Source organism: Nansenia antarctica (assembly GCF_963989245.1).
Source record: "Nansenia antarctica genome assembly, chromosome: 5".
Lineage (NCBI taxonomy): Eukaryota > Metazoa > Chordata > Actinopteri > Argentiniformes > Microstomatidae > Nansenia > Nansenia antarctica.
In genome coordinates, this window is record NC_137690.1 from 63,301,075 (window position 1) to 63,315,057 (window position 13,983).

Consider the following 13,983-nt stretch of genomic DNA (forward strand, 5'->3'; position numbering starts at 1 on the left):
CGGCCCGGCGCTCACCTCTGGCTTCGTCCACAGACTCCAGCAGGTTCTCCTTCTCGTCCAGCTCGCCCTCCAGGAAGGCGTTCCTCTCGATCACATGGTTCATCCGCCCCTCAAAGTCCTCCAGGGACATGATGTTCGCCCTGGGAGACGGCAGGGAGGGAGAGACAAGAGAGACATGATTACATTAGAAACTGTTTAATTGGTCTTTAGCATCACCAGTTACATCAAACATAAAATCATTGTCATCATTAGTCACCATACACAACAAACTAGCTCAGTACTGCCTACATTGGGAAAGCCGCCGTTGTCCATTACGTGCCAAAATTGTGGAACTCCCTGCCAAAGGGTATCAGAGAGGTGGACTGAGTAGACATTTTAAAATGACAGCTGAAAACAAATCTTTTTAACCAGTATTTTTTAACTGGCATATAATTATTAATACTTTTTTTCTTATTATATTCCTACTCATTTTTCATATTTTTATTTAAATATATATTATTCTTTCTTTTATTAAAGTTGCTCTATTTATTACTGTATTATGGCTGTGCTGAACTATTCATTATTGTGACATGATTGTGCTGAACTGTCAAAGCACGTTGAGCTGCATAATCTAAGCCATTGTAGCTAGAATTCTATCCATGTGCTCTATGGGTGTGGACTGGCATTGGAGGGAATTATATTATAGATATGATAAAGCATCTAGAATGTTTGCTAATAGTTTGTGTGAAGTCCCTCTTCAACATACAACCTAAATTGTTTTACTTATTTAGACAGGCTCACAAAATACTGAATAACTTCATGTAGGTCAGGAGAAGGTCAAAGCAGACTGACCTCTTTGCCCTTTCAAAGTCATCGTTGGACTGCTCCAGCTCTCTGATGCGGTCTCGGACCGCCGTGGTCTCAGCCAGGTCCACCTCTAGTGTGGAGATCTGCCTGAACGCTTCCGAATGCTGGACCTCAAACTTCTCCTGCAATATCACAACAAATAGACAACAGATTATCTTTTCATAATAATAGTCATTTTAGAAAAATGTTGTATTATTATTATTATTTAGAAAATGTGTATTATTATTAATTTCACATATTATTAGCAATTAAATATGGTATTATTATTGACTTAATATTATTATTGATGTATTATATTATTGACAATTAAATATGGTATTATTATATTATTATTAAACATGTGTGTGTGTGTGTGTGTGTGTGTGTGTGTGTGTGTGTGTGTGTGTGTGTGTGTGTGTGTGTGTGTGTGTGTGTGTGTGTGTGTGTGTGTGTGTGTGTGTGTGTGTGTGTGTGTGTTACCTTGATAGTCTCCAGTTCCATACGCAGGCGGTTGTTGTCTCGACTTATCTGCTGAGACTCCTGCAGCTCCTCCTGAGACTCCTCAGCCCTGAAGACACAGACACAAAACAGTCAAAGATGTCCTACAGTTCAACATAGCTAAGATGAAGTTGATTCTTTGATCTGTGTGTTACTGGCAGAATTTGAACCCTGGTCTCCCACGTGAAAGACTCAAGCATCTCTCCCATTAAGCCAAGAGGACGTCCTCAAAGTCACAGTTTATAGGTCTCAGACAGGGCTACCTCATCACAAGAAGGTGCTTTCAAACCATGTGCTTGGCAAAAATCCAGACTGTCTCACTGATGGAATTCGTTACCTCTGCTGGTGTTTTTCTTCCTGCTCTTTCCAGAAACGCTGAAGGGACGCGAACCTTGTTTTATTTGGTTCTCCCATGTCTTTACAGCACCTAAAACAAATCTGATGTGACTTCTTCTGGTCTCAATCTTCTAGTTGTCTATATAAACAACGGGACATGTGAGATCTACATGTGAGATCTACCAAGGTCTTCCAAGTTGTGATCGATGACAAGACGCACCGTGGGTTCATAGTGGAACACTCTAATACGTCATAGTACATTATGCGCGATGTCCGTCACATCAGTGGCTGGATGTGAGAGCGCAGGTAAGGGCGGGCATGCAATGATTGATTGACCAATCACAAGAGATCATTTTCGAGTGGGCATTGAGTGATTGACTGCAGTGATTGACCAATCACAGAACATTCGAGGCTTGACGGAAAGCTCAGTCACACTCCTCAGGTAAGTGTAGCTCTAGCTAGCTATATAAATTGTTTCTTTTAAATGTAACTCTCTAAACCATATCAGTATTGTGCCTCGCTTGTTTTTTTTCTTTCATCGAAATACATGTGGAAGCTCATGACCTTCATGTAAGATAGCTAGCTAGCTATGAATGAATGAATGGTCTTTATTGTCATTGCTATAGTACAGGTACCAAACAACGAAATTTAGGATGATTGTTGATAGTTACAGCTCGAAGTGGCGGTGAGGTCTGGAAAAATATTGACAAGGTCTTTAAAAAGTCTTAGAAAGGTATTGAAATGAACCTCAAAATTCCTGTATATACCCTGAATCAGTACGCACACATCCCGGGACCGCGTTTGGATTGTAAAGAAAATGTAATGTAACCCATTTCCTTTCACTTGTAACTTTTCATTGACCTCCGTCAGACTTTTGCTAGCGAGATCAAGGAAAAGTTTACAAGTAAAGGAAGGATTCTAGACTAGACAATCCGAACGCAGCCCCGTTCTTCTCCCGCATGCACTTGTGCCAAATCACATAGCATTGTGGACACATGAGATAGCACAATCAAGCAGCCAACTGGAATATCATTTAATTGAATTGAATCAAATGTAGCTATAAAGTCATTGTCATGGAATTAATCCACAATTATTTTTGACTAGACCTACAGTGTCCCCCATAAGAAGTGGAAAGAGGAAGCATTCTATACTCCCAGTTTGGATTTAAAATCAAATAGCCTACTTACTATGGGGTAGACAATCTCAGCTTTAATTCAATGTTTTCACCATTTAAACAAACCAAACAATAAAAAATGTATTTTATTTTCCAAACAATCATCAATCAATCAATCGCTGTTTGTAATGTGTGTTGCTAACTGTGAAGTCTTCTGCAGATGGTAGTCTCTTGGCGCTTTTCCACTACAGGGCCAGCCTGGGTCCTACCTTCTGGAGAGTGTTCCTGATTTGTGGGACAGTCGTTTTGAGGGTTTTCTTAATTATGGTGAATATTCTTTGGTCATGCACCGGAGAAGACCTCCTTGGCCCACCAGGCCGTTTGCAATTGCAAGCTCACCAGTGTTTTTCTTCTTTTGAATGATGTTCCAAACTGTTGTAGTTGGCAAGCCTAAGGATTTGGATATGTTTATGATCGTTTATTTCTAATTTCCCTCAGGGGTCTATTCTTGGTCCCTTACTCTTCTCCCTGTACATTATCCCATTAGGTGGAATCATCAGAAAACATGGTGTACATTTTCATAGTTATGCTGATGATAGGCCTACTCAGCTGTACATATTAGTATTGCCTGATAATTCATATGCACTCAGCTCGCTGGAGAATTGTCTCAGAGATATAAAACTTTGGATGTCCAAAAATGTTCTACAACTAAATCAGGACAAAACTGAGATTATTGTCATTGGACCAAAACCACAAAAAGACAAATTGTCGAATACGATGGGAACCTTGCTTTCAAACGGCAAACATGAAGCTAAGAATCTAGGTGTGATTATAGATTCTGACTTAAGCTTTGAGCCTCAAATCTATCACTAGAAATACTTTTTATAATCTAGAAATTTTCTCCGGCAAGCTGATACAGAAGTGTTAATGCATGCTTTTTGTTATTACACGTTTGGACTATTGTAACAGTCTCCTTTCTGCTCTTCCGAAGAAAGCTATTGGCCAGCTGCAATTAGTCCAAAATGCAGCAGCGAGAGTTTTAACCAAAACAAGCAGACGAGCTCATATAACTCTACTATTACTAATACTACTACTATTTTAGAAACTCTACACTGGCTTCCTGTTAAGTTCAGAATAGATTTCAAGATCTTTCTGCTTGTTTATAAAGATCTTACTGGCATAGCACCAGAATATTTGAAAGACCTTTTGCTAGCATATCAGCCCAATAGAGCTCTCAGGTCTTCTGACGCTGGTTTTCTCTGTGTACCACATGAAGAGATTTGGTGAGGCTGCATTCTCATTTTATGCACCCAAATTGTGGAATGCACTGCCAGTTTACATTAGGGATGCCATCTCAGCAAATATGCACCCATCTTTTTAATATTGCCTTTAAATGACAAAATAATTAAATTAAGATTATATAATGGTTAAAGCAATTTGAGCTGCAATGTTTGCAGGAAAAGCTCTATACAAATAAAGTTATTATTATTATTATTATTATTATTATTATTATTATTATTATTATTTATCAGCACAATAATAGCTTCCTTGACTTACAGTGACAACTCTTTGGTTTGTCGACAAATGATGTGACGGCACACACCTGACTAACCAGAAACACCTGTCAAGCCAATTTTCCAATACTACTGGTACTATTATAATTTCTATCATTCTATGCCTCGGTGACATCTATTCCAAGTACGGTAATGTCTAGTGATCTTCCAGAGGATTGGGTACTACAGTATTTTTATCCAGATGGGGGCAGCAGAACACTTTGTTGGATCTTGCTGTACTGATACTGATACTGTACTCCAGTCACAAATGGATGCAGCTGTTTTAACAAATGTTTAATCTTTAGAGAGTTTTAATCTTTAATCTAATAATGGCAGCTACTGAAGTTACCACATTGTGTGAAAGGTAGAAAGGGTTGCAATATACCGGCGAAAGTAAACAGAGCCCTTATCTTGTGATGTGGGGCTGTTGCGGAGGTTATTCAGGCAGTTGCATTTATAACCATTAAGATGCCCATTTAATTTGTTAGGCTATCTGTGTAACATAGCCCCCTAACTTACAGAAGTCATAAAATATGTTTCCTTTATTTATTTATATATTTTATAGAGGATAGGCTGTTGAGAATAATGTTTTAGAGTAAATCGACCCTGGGCTTTGACAGCTGGTACAAATCCTAAGGGAAAATGGCACTTCAAACCGATTTATGACAATGATCTTCATGAGAAGGGTCTCAAGCTTTAAAAAATAAATAAAATTAAATGATATATATAAAAAAATACATCTCATAGTCTACACACAAACACCACAAACAGTGATTGACCTTGACCTTGGTAGCATTTGAAGACTGAATGTTTCAGACATGCATCCACTGAGTGACTCCCTCATGAGGGTGTACTCTAGCATTCACTCTAACACTCAGAAACACTGTATCCTTCTGTTCCATTTCTTTCTCTGGTTGGAATTGGACTCTGCTCTTAAGGCGTTTATTTGTTTTTGCAGAAAATTGCAGTTTTTGTTCTAAAAAAAAACATGAACGTGCAGTCAATGTGTTATATAATAATTGTGTAGCGACTAGATAGAGCCAAAATTAAGAAGTCGCTGAGAGACGAGAGCAGGGTCTGGGTTGGTAGTTGTATGACACACTTAACAATTCGCTAAGATGCAAAAAGTATGTTTTAGAGTATTTATTGAAAAGAACAATCAAACTTGGTGATGTATTTTTTTTTATCTAGAAGCGATCAAAACTAGAACATAACAAACAATGCGTATAGAATATGCGGTCAACAAAAATACAGTGACAATGTCTCCCCTCTCTCTCTACTCCCGCCATACAGGTGAACAGGTGCTTAAATTAACCTCAGAACCTCACCGCCCATAACCATGTGACTTCCACAAGGTCTCAAATACCGTGATCAAAACAATAAACAAACAATCAAAATAAACTCACAGTAAACCCATTAGCCTTTTATACTAAATACCCCATAAATCACATTCATGGTTCCTACATTCCAGCCCCTAATTATTACAATATTACATAATAATTATTCATATAACACAAAAAATAGGTGACATGAAGTAATCAATAGGCTCAATAATCCAAAGATGGTTCAATAAGTCCATGAATTGAATGTACGTCCTCTGCCTTCTTCCTGCAAATAGTCACAAGTCAGTAAGGTTACCAGCACATGTGTCTTAGTCAGAGTGATCTTCACCAGCACTCTGTGTCAGTCAAAGTCAAGGTCTGAGTCAAGATGTCACACCAGCCTTTGACGGATGAATGCTCAGCCAGTGTCTCAGCTATCTGAAAATATAAAGTTCATTGCAGACGTCGGGACTGTCAGAGAGTCTTGTGGTGATTTTGTAAGCTCTTTTCTGTTGCTTCTTCCTCTTCAAACTGTTTATCAGACTGCTCTTTCCAACATTAGGAAGGTCCACCACATCAACAGTGATGGCTGTCTTGATGTCTAGGTTGCGGCAGTAGTTTCCAAACAGTTTCATCAGTCTCCACCCACACAGACGCTGCTACCCAGAAGCTCAGACAAGGCATGGGTGACTGGTACATTACTGCGCTTCAAATTCTTGTTCTGCTTCTGAGTTGAAGCTTTAAATGTGGGAAATTCATTTTGAAGATACTTGATCCATTTATCCACAGATGACACGTCTGGATTCCTCTTTCCTTTCTGAACGTCGGTTGGCTGCCAGTCTTGAATCTTGTTTTTCCCTCGGAAAGTGAGTCGTTTTGCCCATTTTTGTTTGGCTTTAGGCATGATTCCACTGTTAAGCACACCTCGGATATTTCTTTTTGTAGGATGGTAGACATCATGGTGCGGAATATACCAGACTTTGCCGTCACTAAGTTCCACATCCTCTTCAGGCACCCTTTCGGCATGCCCTTTGGCAACAAGGTCATTCATGAAGTCTGTATCATCAGCGTGAAATGAGGAATCCATCTGATGTCTTTTATTCAGGGGTGTGGCACGCTGCTCAATGATTTTCTTATTATTTGACATGCCAATGTCCATTTTCCTCTGGTAAGTTAATCTGTGAATGACCATTCACTAGTTTTGCTGAGTTTGTGGTCAGTTCCATAAACTTCTGATCCTCTCTTGACATGCCAGCTTGTTCATCCATGCTGCATTCAGGGAAGTCTGTCTTAAACTGCTGCTGACAAAGTTCATCCATATTCACAACTGACACTCTGCTCACAATCCATTGCATCTCCACTGTCACCTTTCAGTGGCCCATTCACGGTCCAACCCAGCATGGTCCTGATTGCATAGGGTGCATTATTAACACTGCGAATGACGTACAATGGTTCCAAGACTGTAGGTACATTTGTCCCCATCAACAGCTCAATTCCAGTATTGATCTCAGGCAAATGGACATATCTTAAATGAGGCCATTGCTGAAGATCCCTCTGTCTTGGGATGTTCTCCTTGTGAACAGGTATGCACACCTGTGTATAAGCCTTGGGCAATTCACAGAAGTGCTCCTCGTTCAAGCCAGCTACCTCAAGAAAGCATAGGTGGTAACAATCTTGCTGCCCTTCTTGGACTTGCACTGGAACTATGGGGAGTTTACAGTCGTGGACACCAGCCCCAGTAAGACCACTCGACACCAGGGTGCTGTCTAGTGACACCTCTGATTTCCTCTCAGCTTGGTCAGAGTCTTTATCCATTTCCTTTGAAGGGATGTGAAGTATGGTTGGATGTTTGAGACCAAATTTTTCACAGGAAATTTGTTTACTACAAACTTGGCTGATGTGTCCAATACACAAACAGCCGAAACAGACGCCATTTTCCTTCAAGAAGCCTATCTTCTCTGTGTGAGCTCTTTCCCCCGACAGGGGACACAAATCCAATGCGTGTCCTCCTCCGCAGCAAAGATATGTCTTCCTTACTGTTAGACTATGTTCCTTCCCTTTAGTTCCAGGCTGAGATTCGTTTTCCACAGTGGTGTAGAAGCTGGTTCCAGAATGAGGTTGTAGATTGGGTTTGCCTACACCTCTGTTTGTCGTCAGTGATGGAGCATCGTGTATGTTCCCAAACACGGGGTCGGTTAAGATTCTCACTTGTCTCTCCATGAAATGAGTGATGTCAATGAATGTAGCTCTCTGTCTGTGACGTTCCTGTAGTTCACAGCCTACGGTTCTCCACTTGTCGGGTTTGAGTTTGTAAGGCAACTTCATTATAATGGTCAGCATGTTAGCAGGCATGTCTAGCTCATGCATGTCTGGCACCTCTTCCATTTCATTACAGCAGTCTCTGAGGAAAAAGCTGTAATCTTGAAGAACCTGTACATCTTCTGTTTTAATGGGAGGCCATGAAAGAGCCTTCTCCATGTAAGCAGATGCTCATTTCCAAACTGCTACTTTAATAAAGCCTTAGCCTTAACATATCCCCTGACTGGATCAATGTGCTGACAGCTTCTAACAAGTTCCTTGGGATGACCCTTTGTGTGCTGTTCCAAGAAATAGAGTTGGTCACTGTGGCTTGCAGTGTTCCTTTATAAATGTGTGATATTTCAATGGAGCACCATCGAAGATTGGTATCTCTCTCTTTGGCAGAAATGAGAGGCGTTGCTGTTGGACCAACAGTGTAGTTATTTCATTTTGCTTTCTCATAATGCCCAACATGTTGTTTTGATCTTCGTTCTCTGGAGCAATGTTTGCATTCAAAGCATTTCCTTATTGCCTTGGTGTGTTTTCTTGAGCATTGCGATGCAGTGAGTGTGGCTCAGGTACATGGCATCTAAATGACATAGGCTCCGAGTGAATGAACTGAGATGGATATTTCTCATTGGGCCTTGTGCCTGTCTCCACGTGGTCCTGATTGATTTCCTTTTGTGCCGTTTGAAAAACAAACGGATTGGCCTTAGCACTGAGGGTTTGTCCTTTTCCCAGATATGAGTTAATTCCATCCGAAAGCTTTGTTATAGAGCTCTTCCCATCTAGGATGCTCTGAGATCTAAACACATTCAGTTGAGCCATGTGCACTGCAATTTCCTCATCAAGTTGAAGCTGCTTCCCTTTACGTAGCCATTCTTCCTCCTTTTCCAGTTCATGTTTGTCCTTTAGTGTTTTCTGTCTTATCTGTAATGCTGCCAAGTCAGCCTCAGCTTTAAGACATGCAGAAGAGATACCAGAAGTAGTAGACCTTCTTCCTGTTGCAGAGTTTTGTGATTTAGATACTCTGCTTCTCTGCATTTGACACACTGTCACTGGGGTTTACCACATCTTGTATGTCATCTGTCATGATTATGGAGACAGCCTGTATTGGTATATGAGTTTCATCAGGTAATGAAAGTGGCTCTTGATTCGTTCCAACAGAATCAGATTTGACACAACTGTCTTTGTGAAGCAGTTCCTCTGGCTCACTCAACCACTGTACAACATCCCCTCCAAATGTGTAGAAAACCATTCATTTTGTTTTATCTGTTCATCCTCTGTGAGTAAAGGCATCAACGTATTATGTGACATGGTGGCATTTTCACAAAGTTGAATTAAACTCTCCAAAAGGGTTTGTACCTGTGAGACATTTTCCTTTGTTTTCATGAATGATTTAATTTGTGGTATGAGCCCTTTAATTTTATTCACGGTTAATTTGCGTTCCCGTTGAAGCTTTTCAATTTTATTCTCCAAGGCCTTTTCAGTGAGTTTAGATTTTCTCTTGCCATGCTCCATTTTGGAGCTTGGGATACCAGCATTTATTTGACTCATTATTTCCTCTTAGTAATGTATTTTTAATACATTATGTGTGCAAACACATACACAGACGAAAAGGAAATTCATTCAGTAAAACATCATACACACATCAGCGGCCCAGCTGCACCTTCAAAGACAACGCAGAGATTCCTCATTTGACAGCATCAAGACAACACCAGGAAGCCAGCGCTCCAAACCGACTTTCAAACGGCAATCGACGGACTAACCAGTCGTCAATAAGCCACATTCCAACCATTTACACAGCTTAAATGACACCGGTAAGGCCTACCGTGCCTCTGTGATTGGCTTTGACTGCGGCTGCTCCTGGCATTTGAAATAGTTGGTGGGGTTCCGTGCTGTAGGCCTATCTCCGATGGTCGTGGCTAGGTAGGTAATCTCTTTCCAATGCATCATCCGAATGTTATTCCTTGTAATGTGGGTTTTTGTTGACAGAATGTAGCGACTAGATAGAGCCAAAATTAAGAAGTCGCTGAGAGACGCGAGCAGGGTCTGGGTTGGTAGTTGTATGACGCGCCAATCAATTCACTGAGATGCAGAAAGTAAAGGCCAATGCACACCGCGTGCGATTTTGTCGCACGACAACATTAGATTCTCAATTCTTTGAATTATTTCAATTGGTGTGAATGGAGAATCGAATGTTGTCGTGCGATAATATCGCATCGTACGCCGTGTGCATCGTCTCATTCAAAACAATGGAATCGAATTCGGCGGTGCGACAAAATCGGGGCCTTGTGCATTGGCCTTAAGTGACGTACAAAAAAGTAAGTGACGTACAAAAATAATCCATAAGTGATCAAAACTAGAAAATAACAAACAATGCGTATAGAATATGCGGTCAACAAAAATACAGTGACCCTGTCTCTTAAAATCTAAATGGTTTGGATGTCACACATGTATACAAACATGCACGCACACACACACACACACACACACACACACACACACACACACACACACACACACACACACACACACACACACACACACAGTGGCAATTGAAGTAATAATGAAGGGCAGAGAATGAATGGCTATAGCTAATCATCTTTCTGTTGAGTTAACAGCCATAGCTTGCTGCACCTGGGAAATATAAGAGGTTGGAGAAACATCAGAATAAGAGTTGAAGGTCTGCCAATCTATTTTTACTGCCAAGCGCAAGGGGGTGAGATGGAAACGGGTTCCTTCATAATGCATGGCCCCATAGAGCAGCAGTGGCTTTTTTATACACCACTCTCACTGTGTGTCCAGGTGTCTGCTGTCAGTCAGCCAAATGCAATGCAAAGCCAAATTTGACCAGACATACTGCATATCCATGTGTTAACTTTGATTTCACTAATTCAGCTTTTCACCTTTGTTGTATTCAAATGAGTCACAGAGAGAGCTGTTGATGTTTCTCATACAAACTTTGTGTCTTTCTGTGGGGTCACATGATCTTGGCTCAGGAACAGAAGAGTACTAAGCAGTAGAAGGAGGAGGGTGGCGCTGGGTGTCAGAGACTGGTGGAGACTAATGAAACCCTGATGAGGATCACACTCAGAATTCACCAGGATGATTAGACTTTAATTACCGTGGGCCACACTGACATATTCTCAATAATTGGAAATATCTAAGCTTGTTCTGGTCCAAAACAATCCATTTGTGTCTGATGAAGTACAAACCTGTAAGGGGGTTGTCCTCCTAAGCTGGTGGCAATAGCTGAGCAAAATCCACTCTTCTACAAAAGCAAATATACAGTGTACCTTCCTTTACTCAGCAAATATACAGAATACCGTCCTTTACTCAGCAAATACACAAAGTACTTTCTTTTACTCAGCAAAAACACAGAGTACCTCTCTTTACTCAGCAAATACTCAGGGTACCCCGTTTTTATTTATCTAGGTGTGTTTTTATTATCTTCTGTTTTTACTCCTGTCTTGTAATGACAACGGCAATGCGCAAGAAGCTACAAAAGGAAGAATAATTTGCTAGGAGGTAAGATGGGGGTGGGCATAAAACCAAGGCTTGCTTCAAGTTGGCTTTGGGACAATTTTGACAAAAGTGATTTTAGTTTGCTGATGCCTTCCCCTGACAACTTAACCTATGTAGCTAATAATCCGTGCTATTACTGGCCATTTTTCTTGACTGGAAAGCAATGGGACAGACAAACGATGTGTTGTTAATTAATAACGTTGGGCTTAGGCAAGCCATCTGCACTTAAATGATGCCTAGGTTTTCAAGTAGGTACGAGTAAGAGATTGCAAATATGTCATGATGTGGCTGTAGCTTTTGGGGAAACCCCCCCCCCACTTTATATCAGAGTTGCGCCTGCATGCACAGCCGCTTAGAACATAGCCTACTGTAGTTTTCAGACAATGTAATGATTTGAAAACGTGAATGTTCTTATGTTGTATTGAATGTGAGCAGGTGGTCTCAGGGCCAGGGCAAAGCAGAATGAGAGAAGGTCATTATAAGGGCAGTATTATTTTCCTTGACTCCTCACTGCTCTGTACTCAGCATCAATGACAGAGCGTAATGAAGCTGTAGCACGGGAGGAAACAAATTGAGGGAGTCTCAACTCCACTTCCCAGTTGGTAGGCTTATAAACACTACCAGATGTGACAATAATGTCCTTAAACTGCTGCCAACAGCATAAGATACCTGGCAGCTCTCAGGGTATTTTCTGTTGCGCAGCCAATAGGTTTTGTGAGGGCTGTTCTAGTGAATTACTGGGACGCCTGTTTGTAGAATTGTACTGCCGTGTACACTTATTTTTGTTTGTCTCTAGACTCTCTACCGTGGTCACACTGTGAATTCATTCCATTCTCCTCAGTGGACACGGCAGACTGTTCCACTGTTTATCCTCAACGGCTCCCCTATTTCCCCTGTTTATTAATTATGTATCTGTATCTGTCTCTGTATCGATTGCCTGTATCTGTTGCCCGGCTGACCTAACCCTCTATTTGTATTATTCTTGTAGTTAATGTAGATTGTAGATTGACTATGTCTGTGATTCTCTGAATCCATTTTTAAAGTGAAGTTTTTTTTCTTCTTCAGTAATGTTGTTTTATAATTTGTATGTGCAATGTGTTTCTGAATACAATTCTAATACTAGAGTGTGGGACAATCAAGCTTTTCTGAATATCAATGAGTAAAAACTGTGATTAGACAGTGTTTTGAATCGATGCCAACATTTCCAACAATGTCCGCGGGTGTTGATGTGTTGAATAGGAGGGTCTAGACAGAGGATGAGTCATAGACAAGCCAATCCACCCACAGATTAGGAACCACTGGGAGAAAGTAAGACAATTCGAGCACAAGGAATGTAGATAAAACATACAGTACTTCCTCAGCTTAGGCTTCCTTAGTTCCATAAAGAATGCACCTTTCAACATGCCTGTATGCATTAGCCTGACTATTTCACTGGCTGTCAAACCCTATTAGAGAGCTCCAACAGGACCAAGGTGGCCTCACAGTGCTGGGAATTAATCACTACTGTGAGAGCTTATTTGTCATTGAGGATCTGATTGTCCTGTATGGAACAACACAATCGTTGGACTTAGGCAAACCATGGTAGTGCATCTTAAAAGTAGTAATTGAAATCAGGGGTTCTTGACATTGCCATTGGGGTTAGCTAGGAATCAAAATGATAGTGGAGTCTTTTTGGTGTTCCAAAAGACACGGATGCGATAGACCTCGATACTGTACGATGCGCGGGGGGTGAAAAATGAGCCTCTCATTTCTAATTTCAGAACCTGTCTACCGGATTGATATACTGTAGGTGCAACGAGCAGTAGATCACGGAGTGTGTGATTGTCTGTAATTGCATATAGAGGCACATTAAGGGCCGACAGAGACATGGACATACTGTACATAGAAGCTGCTTGATGAGGGTGCCCATTTCAATTAGGGGCATTCACTGAGAAACCTTATGGGAGTAGCTCAGTAGCCAGACAGAAGCAGGATTAATACACTGTATAAGGCCATTTACCAGCACATAATTGTTTCCTAATTATCCATTATGATCAGTTAGTCACGGTCAAAGGGGCTGCAGGAATGGCAGATAAGTCATCATCTTGGTCTGTTACAGTTGTGATTAACACACCATGCTCAATAAAGAGAGACAAAGGGGAGACCTTAGCACAATCACAATACTCCCAATATTCCTATTTGTAATCAAGAGAGCATTCCTATCAGCAAGTGGTAAATAAATAACTAATGCTATCCAACCCGCCTGTGAGTGTGTCTGTATTCAATACACAGTGGTCATGGTGGATGCACTGTATGAGGTAAGACGGAGATCTATTGTTATATGCAAATCTATTGTCAGTTGTTAGAATGGTGGTCTGCGATGAATAGTGGATGAATAAATCGGAGCTGCATGAACATCCAGAGGGATGTTGCTGCAGTGGGTGCTGGTGGATGAAAAGCCATATTCAATGTGGTTTGTGTCGACCAGCCAAGAAAACCAGGTAAACCGAGCCAAACTGATTCTACCATT